Raw genomic sequence first — 10,367 nt, 5'->3', positions numbered from 1 at the left:
CCCGCCCGCCGAGCCCCTGCGGACCCGCCCCCCGGGCTCGCTCGGGGGCCGAGGCACGAACTCGCCACGGGTCCTGGTACTCGTCACTTGCGCCGCCGGACCGAACTTCATTGTGCCTAGGTGATCACTGAGCGGCTGCGAAGCGACTGGAGGCTACCGCAACCGGTTGCTTCGGGCGTTTGAAGTCCACGGGGCCTCCCCAGCGCCGCGCTCCAGCGGCCAGTGGGTTCGCCGGGAATCTCTGCCTGACCCTGAGCAGACCTGTGAAGGGTCCCGACCTGGCAATCCTGACGGTCTGTGACCGTTTGGATTTCTATTCTTAAAGTCTCGTTTTGGACCCTGAAAAGGAGGTTGTGCATAGGCGAGCAGCAAGGCCTTCTTTGTGGGGAGCAGAAACGCCTTGTGAGAACAGAAATAAATTCCCGGGGAAGGGATATATGTTAAGTTTAATACATTATGTCAGCTGTTCAAGTGGGGTGTAAAACTAAACTGTAATGTACAGGTCACGCTATGTTCTAAGAATGGGGTTTTGTGTTGAATAATAGGAAAGAGGGGGCGGAATAGACACTTCTGTCAAAAGGCAGAGTAACTAAGTGGGGTTTTTCCCAGAGGGTCACTCAAAGCAATACTGGTTAATGGCCCCAAGTGATGTTTTGTGAGTCCTACTTAGGAGTGATATATTTTTGAGAACCAAGTAACCATTAAAGAGATTTGAAAGGAATAAGATGGGTTTTGGCAGTCCCTGCTCGTGCCTTTTCCTCTTGAATCACTTAAAAAAAGATGTTGTACTTATTATTTTTTGTATTTGAAGTAAAATAAAATGCCTGAGAATTTAATTGTTAAAAGTAACCAAATGTTTTGAAAGGATGAAGGGAGATGTGTGTCTCTTCTGAGGACACTTTGGGGTCTTTTCACTTGGTGTTTCGAGGAATAGACTGACTCCAGGCCACAGGTAGATTGAAAGTCCTGATTTGTTTGTAGTGTGCCAAAAAAGTAGCGGCCTTGTGGGAAGGGAGTGGCTTAAGATCAGGAAACAGTTCTGTCGCTGCTGTTGCTAATCTCTAGCTACCTAATTTTGGATATTTTCCCTAAACTTTATAGAATTGGTTTTCTATTTGTAAAGTTAGTGGATGAATAGATCAGTTTTCAGAGTATTTTCAGTCTAAAGTTTAGCGACTTATTTTTTTTAATGTTTTATTGTGAATTATGTGACATGGGAGACATTTTTTTTAAGGATTTAAAAAATCACAGTCTAAATTTGAAATGTTCTACATAATAGATACGTTTTGAAAAAGTCTTAGTCATATGATTATATAATTTACTATCTGAACAAAGACACAAAATATTTGAATGTATTAAATTGCGTCCCCTTTTTTTAAATTTTTGACTATACTGTAGTAAAACCAAACTCACATCAAGAAATAGAACATTTTCAGCTCCCCAAAGAGTACCTTTTGTATCCCTTACCCCAAGCCCCAAAGCAAACTCGCTGCCATAGAGTAAATTCTGACTCATAGCGAACCTGTATAGTTTCTGAGGCTGTAAATCTTTATGAGAGCATAAAGCCTCATTTTCGCCAGTAAAATGACTGGTGGGTTTGAACTGCCAGCCTTGCAGTTAAAAGTCTAGTGCTTATTCTACAGTGCCCCCAGGTCTCCTTCCCTTCGACCCCAGGGAAACCATTATTTAGACTTCTGTTGCATTGTGCTTGAGTCTCAAACCAGACAATTTTGAGCGTGAAAGGGGGCAACATAAATGATTAAACTGAAGGACAACAGGTGAAAACCAAGAATTGTAGTCGCTTTAGTCATTAGTTTATGATTTTATAATGATTCTTAGGGTTTTTTTATATAAGGAACCTTGGTGGCGTAGTATGTTATCTGTTGGCTGCTAATCACAAGGTCCACAATCGGGACCCACTAGCTGCTTCTCCGGAGGAAGAAGATTTCTGTTCCTGTAAAGATTTACAGCCTCGGAAATCCTCTACAGGGTCTTCATGATAAGAACCAACTCGATGGCACACCACCACCAGGGTGTTTATTGTCTACAGTACCTTAAAATTCTGACCTGAGAGACTTTTAAATTGGTGATTGGATCTGTGGTTCCTGGAAGTCCTTGGTTCACAGGCTTGGTATTGATATATTACTTCCTGTTTTTGGAATACAGATATATTTGCAGACATTAAGTCTGAAAGATGAATCATGAATTTTCTTAAGTCAGAGTTTAAGATGAACTAGTTTCTTTCTTTCTTTTTTTCTTCCAAAAAGGAACTTATGAAATTGGATTTTTAAAAACAGTTTAGTGAATTAAAGAATATGAATATATAAATCATTGAAAATCTTTAAAATGACAGCAGTGATGATTTATATATGCAAGGTGTTCACTTGATGTATGAAATCATTGAAACTGAAATAATGAAAGCCAAAACAAAAGGCAACTAAAAATTTATGTTGGATGTGATTTTTTTTTTTTTTTTTTAAGGCTCAACATTAGGTACTTTTTTGATATTATGTTTCTAGAAAGGTGGCTTTTAAGATATTCTTTACTGAGTCCTGACGTGGCTCTGTAGGATAAGCACTGGACTGCTGACTGCAAGGTCAGAGGTTTAAAATCTACCAATTGCTCCTGGGCAACCCTAACTCCATGGTCACTATGAGTCAGAACTAACTGGATGGCACTTACCAACAACTGAAGTAATACTGTAACAATTTCCTTATCCTTCCCAAATGCCTTTTAGTCTATTCTTGTACTCTTGTGTGTATTTCTGAAGGAGTAAGTAAATTCTTATTTTGGCAATAAAATAAAAGCCTTATGTAAAGAGGCCTGTGTTTTTTACTTCAAGGACATCTTTGTGATAGTAAGTTGGGGTCCATTTAAGGCTTGTGGTAGGGATATCTGCAGGGGAGTCTACAACGTTTAAAGTTTTTCTTTTGTGAAACAATTCTGCCTTTCTGTGAGACCTTTAGCCAGTTGACTGGCCAACAACTCAAGAGCGCCTCATTAGAAGTGACTAATAGGCAGTTTAAGGAGCTCTGGTAGCGTAGTGGTTACGAATCGGGCTGGAAACTACCAGCTGCTCCGCGGGAGAAAGATGAGGCTTTCTACTCCCGTAAAGATTTACACCCTCGGAAACCCTATACAGGGTCGCTATGGGTCAGAATCGACTCGATGGCACATAACAACAACAACAATAGGCAGTTTAGTTATTACTGACTTACCTGTGTGTGTATGTAGCTTCGTTTTAGATTTTTGGCTTATAAAAATTTTAAGAGATATATTAAAGGAATGTAAAGTGACTGCAAAGCCGTTTGAACTGCAAGGTCGGCGGTTCAAGCTCACCAGCTGCTCTTTGGAAACCCTATAAAGGGTCGCTATGGGTTGGTATCGACTCAACGGCACTTAACAACAACAACAACAACAAAGTGAGAAATGGGAAATACACACGAAAAGGAATTTTCTCTTGATATTTGTTTTTCTAGAACTCTTGATTCTTTTCCTTGACAATACTTTGCCTCTCCATAATCTTGTTGTTTCTGTAGGTATTTTTACTTTCATGTTGATAACTAGACTGGACTTAGTTATAGAATGATAGTACAGGAGCAGATTCCATTTTACCTCTCAGATCTGTAGATAACATGAACTGTCCAAGCTCTTTTTCCTCCTATAACTTCATGTTATGTTCCCATTAAGTCAATGAATGTCATCCACAAAGTAGACACCATTAAGCAGTAGACATTTGGAATGCTAAATACTTTTATCGTTTAAAAATTTGTATCTTATTATAATTTCTAGAAGCATGACTTTGTGGAATTATTTGACTGATAACCAATATTTCAGAAGAATTTAAATAAGAAGAGAAGAACATGTAATCAATAAATGGTGTGTGTGTGTATGTGTGTGTATATATATGTGTGTGTGTGTATTGCTTTGTTATGGGAAGGTATTTTTTTTCAGTAAATAGCGTTTGTTTATCTATTTTACATTTAAAAAAAGTATTTCTCTGTATACACAGTTGTTAAATTGGATGAGAACCTCTGGGGTGTGTGGTTACCTGGGAGACTTTGAACCATTAGACTTTGGGGAATGGAATCTTAATATGATTCTACCATTCTTCAAATGATGCTAGTCCCATTGGAAAATAGTGTAAAATAGGAAAGATGTGGTTAGGTTGTTCCAAAAATGGAAGGGAAGATAAGAACAAAGATGTTATTAATAGGAAAAAATATATTGTTAAAGTTAATTGTAAAGCATTTTCTAAAACTCAGATACCTGAAGATTTCTATAATTATTCTTTCTTGTCCTTTTATTCAAAAGCATGTTTGAATAAAAGCCTTATTCAGCTTTCTTTGTCTTTAAATGGTCATCTAAGAACTTTGCTTAAAAACAAAATGTTGTTTTTAAGTGCTGTCGAGTCGATTCCGACCCACAGTGACCCTGTATAGGGTTTCCGAGGAGCAGCTGGTGAGTTTGAACCGCCAGCCTTGCAGTTCAAACGGCTTTGCAGTCTGGCGAATGAACCCACAGCGCCACACCAGGACTCTAAAAACAGAATAAGTAGTCTGTATTGTGTTCGAGTGGTGGTGTTCTGTGCTGCTGAGTTGATTCTGACTCTTAGCAAACCTATAAGGGCTGGGTAGAACTGTCCCCATAGGGTTTCCTAGGCCAGTTTCCTTATGGGAGCAGATTTTACTGGGTTTCTTCTCCCATGGAGTGGCTGGTAGGTCAAATCCACTGACCTTTTGGTTAGCAGCTGAACACTTAACCATTTGCCTTGGAGACTCATTTTAAGTCCCTGCTGAATTTTGTGGTCAGCTGGTTACTCAGCTGGTAGTTGAGTAACTTCCGTGGGTCAGGCACTTCACTGTGCACAGAAAGGTCATTAAGGTCATTTCTAACATGGTGTACAGGTACTGAATGCAATGGTTCCTTTTTGATGTTTTTTGCTGAATCTAGAGAAAGGTTAATTATTAGATTGATTGGGGTGGACAGGATGTGGAAGTACCTATTTGAGCTGGGAAAGTTGGGGTATGGCCTGAGATCGCATTTGGAGAAAGTCTGAAATGAATGAGAGAGAAAAAAGTGGTTTGTTGACAGTGAGCAAGTGCAGGACATTCAAGCACCTAAATGACAATATGAGATGGAATGAGAAATTCCGTGGTTATTAAAATGCTTCAAGAATTTTTTCTATGGAAATTAAATTAAAAAGTGTAAGTGTTAACTAATAATTACTGTGATTTGAATTCCATATTATTATTTTTTTATACTCTGAATAGTTATTAAAATTATTTGAAGTTGTCATTATGAAGCATTTGCTCATTGGTAAGGAGGCCTATGATTTGTCACTGGTTTTCATTTCTTTTCACAATAATTGGTGAATAGACTAGGGTGTAATTAAAAAATGGTTGCAACAGTGCATTAACAGAACTGCCAGAGGTTCAAGCCAGTTTCAGATGAGGATGTGGATTGAGGGATGTCACTGCTGATGTCAGATGGATCTTGATTGAAAGCAGAGAATACCAGAAGATGTTTACTTGTACTTTATTGACTATACAAAGGCTTTCATTTGTGTGGATCATGACAAGCTATGGACAACATTGCAGAGAATGAGTGTTCCAGAGCACTTAATTGTGCTCATGAGGAACCAGTACACGGACCAAGAGGCAGTTGCTTGAATATAACCAGGGAATTCTAAATGGTTTAAAATTAGGAAAGGTGGGTGCCAGGGTTGTATTCTTTCACCATACTTATTCATATGCTGAGCAAGTAATCTGAGAAACTGGATTATATGAAGAAGAACGTGGCATCAGGATTGGAGAAAGGTTCATTAACAACCTGCGCTATGCAGATGATACAACCTTGCTTGCTGAAAGCAAAGAGGACTTAAAATATTTACTGATAAAGATCCATGACCATAGCTTTCAGTATGGTTTGCACCTCAGTGTAAAGAAAACAAAAATCCTCACAACTGGACCAGTAAATAACATCAAGATAAATGGAGAAAATATTGAAGTTGTCAAAGACTTTATTTTACTTGGATCCACGTCAACACTGATGGAAGCAGCAGTCAAGAAATCAAACGACGTATTGCATTAGGCAGATCTGCTGTGCAAGGCCTCTTTAAAGCGTTCAAGAGCAAAGCTTGTCAATTTGAGGACTAAGGTGGGCTTAACCCACACCATGGTATTTTCAATAAATTCATATGCATGTGAATGTTGGATGATGAATAAAGAAGACAGTAGAAGAGTTTATACATTCGAGTTATGATATTGGAGGATAATATTAAAAGTACCATGGACTGCCAAAAGAACAAACAAATCTGTGTTGGAAGAAGTACAGCAAGAATGCTTGTTAGAAGCCAGAATGGCCAGACTTTGTCTCTCATACTCTGGATATATTACCAGGAGGGACCAGTCCCTGGAGAAGGATATCATGCTTGGAAAAGTGGGCCAGTGAAAAAGAGGAAGACACCCCAATAAGATGTACTGGCATAGTGACAACATCAGTGGGCTCAAGCATAGCAACAATTTTGAGGTTGGCACAGTACTAGGTAGTGTTTTGTTCTGTTGTGCTCAGGGTCAGTATGAGTCAGAACTGACTCGACAGCACCTAACCACAAAAAGACTAGGGTGCTTTCCTGTCCTTGAATTTTTACCAATGTTCGTGTGGATGTTTTCCTATAAATCAATGCTTTTTCCACTTAGAAAATATTGTATTGTTATTTGAGATTCTAATTTTAATATTGCTTGGTAAAGTGGAGGGGCAGAGGAAGACCCCCAGTGAGATGGATTGGCATGGTGGCAGCAGCAATGGGTTCAGGTGTACCAACGATTGTGAAATTGGCACAGGACTGGGTTGTGTTTCATTCTGTTGTGCATAGGGTCACTATGATTCAGTACCAACTTGATGGCACCTAACAACAACAATAACATTTTTAGTATACCATTTTAACTAATTTACATGTGTCTTTAAAAAATAACATTCTTGGAATGATTGTTGTCCAGTTGATTCCGACTCGTAGTGACTCTATAGTACAGAGTAAAACTACCCCATAGGGTTTATTTGACATCAGCAGTGGCATCCCTCATTCTGTGTCCTCTTCTGAATTCAGGTTGAATTTCTGGCAGTTCTTTGTAGAATCAATTTTGAATTATTTTCAGTGAGATTTTACTTGTTTGTGATATTAATGATATTGTTCAATAAGTTCTGCATTCTGTAGGATTACCTTTCTTTGAAATGGGCAGAAATACTGTTTTTTCTAATTGGTTAGCCAGGTTGCTGGCTTTTCACATTTCTTGCCAGAGATGAGTTAAGTGCTTCCAGCATTGCATCCATTTGTTGAAACATGTCAATTAGTATTCTGTCAGTTCCTGGAAGCTTGTTTTTTCATCTGTAGCTTCAGTTCAACTTGCACTTCCTTCAGTACCATCATTTCTTGATCTTATGCTACTTCCCAAAATGGTGAATTTTGATAAATTCTTTTTGATACAGAGACTGTGTAGTCCTTCCACCTTCATTTGATGGCTTTTACATTATTCAATATTTTGTCTGTTGTTTTGTGCCATTGAGTCGGTTTCAACTTATAGCAACCCTGTATAGGGATTACAAGGAGCAGCTGGTAGGTTTGAACCACTGATCTTGTTAGCTGTCCAGTGCTTATCCTTTTAATAGTCCAACTCAAGGCTTGACTTTTTCCTTCAATTTTTTCAGCTTGAAAAATGCTGATGTGTTCTTCCAGTTTATTTTTCTAGTTCTAGGTCTTGCCACATTTCATTATAATAATTGATCTTGTCTAGCTACCCTGTAAAGTTTTCTGTATTCAGCTCTTTGACATCATCAATTCTTCTGTTCACGTTAACTATTTTACATTCAAGAGCAAGTTTCAGAGTCTTTTTTGATAACCATTTTGGCCTTTTGTGGTTTTTTAATGATCTTTTGCTTTCTTTAAGGTGTTCTGGTAGTACAGTGGGTTAAGTATTGGGCTGCTAACTGCAAGGTTGGTGATTCAAATCCGCTAGCCACTCTGCAGGAGAGAGATGAGGCTATTTGCTCCTATAGGAGCCATGTGTTGGAATTGATTCAGTGACTGTGGGTATGGATTTTTTTTTTTTGCTTTCTTCATGTAGAATGGTCCTTGATGTCATCCTACAACTTGTCTGATCTTTGATCATTAGTGTTCAATATGTCTAATATATTCCTGAGATGGTTTCTAAATTTAGGTTGTACTTTGATTCTCATGAACTTGTTTTAATTTTCTTGTGATCCTAATTACTAGAAAAAGACCGTATACTATTGGATGTGTATATATGTTTCACAAAGCATTCTATCTGTTATGTGCCATCAAGTCAGTTCCAACACATAAAGACCCTGTATAGGGTTTCCGAGGAGCTACTGGTAGGTTTGAACTGCCGACCTTCTGGTTTGCAGTCTAATGTTGCTCCTACAGTGGAATAGTTAAAAAAAAAAATGTTTGTGTGTTCAAAATGATCTATGACCCTCCAGCTGTCCTAAAACCATGGTTATTTAATGACTCATTCCCCAGCTATACTGGTTAGTTGGAGTCTTGCCACATTTCAGTATCATTTCTGCATTAATGGAAAACTACTGAGTATTGTAAGAGGATCAATAGCTTACATAAGATACTACATAATGCTTTATATTTTTGATTTCTTATATTTAACTTTGTGAAATACAGATATCTAGCTGTAGATGAAGGGAAAGTAGAAATCAGGATTATGGGAGTTGAGGGTGTATACTTTCAGAATCGCTAAAGAGATACACATTTTTTTCTGTCATAATTATTTTTGATGCCTGTGCTCCTGTAGACAACATGGTTGAGTTTCCTGAACACTGTTCCAGTGGGAGCAGGCACCTCCTGACTACTACTATTGCAATACAAAGGTGCTTTGGTTATTTGTTGAAATCCTTAAGGACTGACAGTGAATGTCGTGAAGCCTTATTTTCAGTATGCCTTAAATTCCTGATCAGTTCTTAAGAAAATGAGACTGGTTAGTTTCCTAGAAGTAGGAAGGCTTTTCAGAACATATCCTATTACTGGGCAGGATATTGCTGTGATTCTTAGCAGTGCTCATATCCAACCCCATCATGTATCAAGAGTCTCCTGAATTGTCAGTTATGTGTTTTGAAAAGCTCAGTTTATATACAAGAGTCAGTTTGTTCATTTTTTAAAACTGGAATTGGAGTTTCTAAGTAAATAGTTAAAAGCATTTTTAACTATTTTTCTTATCTCTTAAAAAAATCAATGTAATAGGTGTTCTTTCTAGGAACATGTGGTGGTTGTTGTTGGTAAGTGCCTTCATGTTGGTTCTGACCCATAGCGACCCTGTATAGGGTTTCCAAGGAGCAGCTGGTGAGCTTAAACTGTTGACCTTGCAGTTCAAATGGCTTTGCAAGGAGAACAAACAAGATGGAGGATCGGGTGGCTGTGTAGCAAAGAGCACCGCCAACAACAACAGGCTCAGGGGTTGGTCCCAGAACTCTGAACCACGTATAAAGGAATATTTAGAAGGTTGGAAGGCTCACATCTGGGGGAATTTGTGGCAGAAGCAAGAAATCTACTGCTTTCTAGTCCGGGACGCTCAGCTGCTCCAGGAGCTGCCATCTTGGGTGAGATCACGCGGGGGAAGGATCAGAGCGGCCACAGACGCCTGGCAGAACCGCTGAGATAAACGTTGTGGACATTCTTTTCTTTCGGTATCTGTTCATTGGTCCCTTGCTGTCTGTACACCTCCATTCCGGTGACTATAGGGGTACCTGAGCTAGCAGGCACCCCAGCCTTACCCTCGGAGGGTTCTACTACGCATGCACACAGATCTCCTCGAAATTTAAATAGACAGTTTCCAATTAAAACCAAACAGCCACAGCTGGCCCTGAACTGTTTCCAACTAGAAAAAAGGTCTGAATGGGGATTGTGGAGCGGGACAAGCAGACAAAAGAGGAAATAGGCTGATAATTAAATCCTAAATTATGTCAAAATGACCAACAGTGGTATCTTGAAACTTCTCAGGAAGAAGAGTGAACAGGGAAGCCCATTTCCTGATCACATCTACCTGGAGGCATGCAGAAAGCATAAAAAATACTAAAATACATACCAATCTAAGTATTAAGTCCAAATCTAAGATAACCCCTGAAGATGCCCAAAAAACAGAAGCAGATGACCATAGCTGCACATGTCCAGAAATGAGATTAAAGTGACTGAGGGAAATGAGCTAGAAGTAGACCTACACTCCATACTAGAAGATGGGCAGGCTTTGGAAATGCCTGAGAAGGAATTCCTAAAAATGATTATAAAATCTATTAAAACACTATACAATGCAGTTGAGAAAAATAAGGAAGAAGTCAGGAAAGTG

General features: G+C 38.9%; 1 protein-coding gene across 1 annotated transcript in view; it reads left to right on the top strand.

The window, feature by feature from the left end:
• The window catches only part of SFMBT1 (Scm-like with four mbt domains 1), a 217,504-nt gene that overhangs the window by 733 nt on the left and 206,404 nt on the right, over positions 1–10,367 (top strand). The gene's annotated exons all lie outside the window — the stretch shown is intronic.

This window comes from Chrysochloris asiatica, unplaced genomic scaffold (genome assembly GCF_000296735.1).
Source record: "Chrysochloris asiatica unplaced genomic scaffold, ChrAsi1.0 scaffold00350, whole genome shotgun sequence".
Lineage (NCBI taxonomy): Eukaryota > Metazoa > Chordata > Mammalia > Afrosoricida > Chrysochloridae > Chrysochloris > Chrysochloris asiatica.
This window is presented reverse-complemented; position numbering and strand designations above follow the sequence as displayed.